The 2602-nt window shown below is 42.1% G+C and overlaps 1 protein-coding gene across 1 annotated transcript in view; it reads right to left on the reverse strand.

The window, feature by feature from the left end:
* Positions 1-1040: 1040 nt before the first annotated feature.
* The window catches only part of BLOC1S5 (biogenesis of lysosomal organelles complex 1 subunit 5), a 35692-nt gene continuing 34130 nt past the window's right edge, over positions 1041-2602 (reverse strand). The window contains exon 6 of the mRNA XM_019543096.1: positions 1041-1051. The gene's annotated coding sequence lies outside the window, so the exon portion shown is untranslated. The remainder of the gene's footprint in view (positions 1052-2602) is intronic.

The raw sequence follows: 2602 nt of genomic DNA on the forward strand, positions 1-2602 counted from the left end.
CCATACAATAGCTCCTGGATTGTGGCTCTGGGAAAAAAGAAAAGGGTAAGTGATCTCAACCCAGTTCCAACTGGACAGCCATTTATGGTGCAAAAAATCAGTGCTAAGTGCAACCCAGGTACACTGCCTTATACTGGAGGAAACGAATGAGGGCCCAATACCATTCTGATTGAAGTCAATGGTAAAAATGTCCATTGCTTCCTATGGGAGCAGAACTGGGTCCTAAATGAGAGCAAACTTATCTGGTCACCATTCCACCATTCAGTGGCTGACTATGCAGAGACTCAGAAGCAGCATGAAAAAGTTTGCACTGCCTTTGCTGTGACCTTGCTAGAGAATACGGTGCTCCAGAAGTTGTTCATAGCATCTACATTAGCAGCACCCCCCCCCACGTTGAAAACAAAACCAAAGACCCCCCCACAATCACAAACACATTTCAATTTTCTGATTTTCTGAAACTTCTACTAGTGGAGGCTGCCCTTCTGAAAAGTATCAACAATATTATGGGAACTCAGAATAATCAGTTTCCTCCCTAATTTAGCGTCCGGTAAAAACAAGATTTTTTGATGTACAAATATACCCATTTCATTCATTTTAATGGGTGTTTCAGAGGAAACTACTCCTGCTGGGGGTGTGCCACCTGCAAATTACAGCTGGAGGAAAAGGATTAGCATAAAACCTCCAAGTGGGCCTTGATCACAGAAATCATTGCTATTATTGTAATGTATTGTGCTGTTTATTAGACACTTAGGGATTTTTGAGACCCCAAAAGATACTAAATATTCCAAGCACTAATTACTTGTTAATAGTATTAGGCATAGGTTTGATCAATGGAGAATTGTAGCTTTATAAAATCTATTCAATAACATACTTGTAAAAAATAAGTTCAGACTTTTTGCAATATATTTTCAATCGGTGCATTACAGGGGTGTACAATATTTCTTGTTCCCTATTTATGTAATTCTACTTAGAAGCTTTTCCAGGGGACATAGTAAATATTGGAACAGATTTGGAACCATCTGAAGAGGGGGTTTTCAGGAATTGGAATCAACTTAATGAGAGCTAAAGACATCTGGAAAAGACGAGCCTTGTGCACTCATAAAGGATTTCCTCCAGACCTAGCACAATCCGGAACTAACCTTGCAGAAGCTAAAGCTACTGCAAAACATGTTATGGGATCCCAACCAATCTAGAACAAAGATTGTAGCGATGGGTATATTTTACTTTGCTCTAGTTAAATGAGAACTCTGGGCTACTTCAAACTCCAGAATTGCAAAGCAAGTTTCCCAATTTCTTCTACAACCTCATTTGGGGAGAAAATTAAAAAAAAATGCTCTGAGTGCCACACTGTTTGGCTGCAGTTCAGTGTTTGCCTTTTTTTATTCAGATCATAGAATTGGGACTTCCTGTGTCACAAGAGACTGGAAATTGATTTCTAGATTAATCCTCTCTCAAAAAAATCAATGGGATATAGGAGTTGAATGTCATCCTTAAAATGCCACAGACAGCAGTCTTGTTCTTATCCACTTGTTCAGTTAAACTATTCCTGATGTTACTTTAAAAAAGAAGACAAAGATGGATACTCAGTGGTCAGCTCACGTCTCTCTCAAGCAATGTGGGGAGAAAGGATTAAGACAACAGCGGGTGCAGCTACACGACATGCTACATTGCCGTAGCATCGCCAGGCACGAACCGTGATGGTGATGCTACAGTGCAGTAGCAGCTAAGAATAACCATGTGGCCATGGGATTGTGCAGTAACGCTGGTTATTGTGCAGTCTTTTAGTACTTGCTTAAGCTAAATGACTGTGTGGTAACAACTGGGCAGTTGACTGCTGGTGTAGACACGCCCAGTAAGTTTTTGAATCCCACTCAACTAATTTAGTTTAAATTGAGGTATTTAAAACATTTCACTACCCCCTCCATTTTTGCCTGCAATTGTTCCATTGTTGTTGTGGTGCAAACTGTCTTATTTTTATCTTCTCTCCTATGCCATTGTATGCACAAGACTCCTATGTCAGCTTGCTACATTAGAAAGAATAGATGAATTACCAGAACATCAAGTTTGAAATACCACAATTCTCAAAAGTCCAGGTCCAAGCCCTAGCAAAACTGACTCAGCCCTTTCTTCTGCACAAGCAGCCACATGAATCAGGTAAGGTTTCTACAGAGAGGAAATTAAGGGAGCCAGGCTCATCTTGCAGTTTTATATTAAGCAGCCCCTTCTTGAGCTGTTGCAGAGGTCCATGGCACTGGCAAGGAACGATGTCTCCCAAATCTACAAATCCCCAAGGAACTCTGGTGAGTTAGATCATAGTTTCATAGTCGGTAGGGTCAGAAAGGACCTGAGCAGATCAAGTCTGACCCCTGCCATGGCAGGAAAGAGTACTGGGGTCAAACAACCCCAGCAAGGTGTTCATCCAGCCTCCTCTTAAAGACCCCAGGGTAGGAGCCAGCACCACTTCGCTTGGAAGTTGGTTCCAGATCCTAGCCACCCTGACAGTGAAGTAGCGCCTCCTGATATCTAGCCTGAATCTACCCTCTGCCGGCTTGTGACCGTTATTCCTGGTCACTCCTGCTTGGGGGAACAGGGACTTCCCCAA

The sequence above is a fragment of the Crocodylus porosus genome, unplaced genomic scaffold, assembly GCF_001723895.1.
Source record: "Crocodylus porosus isolate Cpor-Errol unplaced genomic scaffold, CroPor_comp1, whole genome shotgun sequence".
Taxonomy (NCBI): Eukaryota; Metazoa; Chordata; order Crocodylia; family Crocodylidae; genus Crocodylus; species Crocodylus porosus.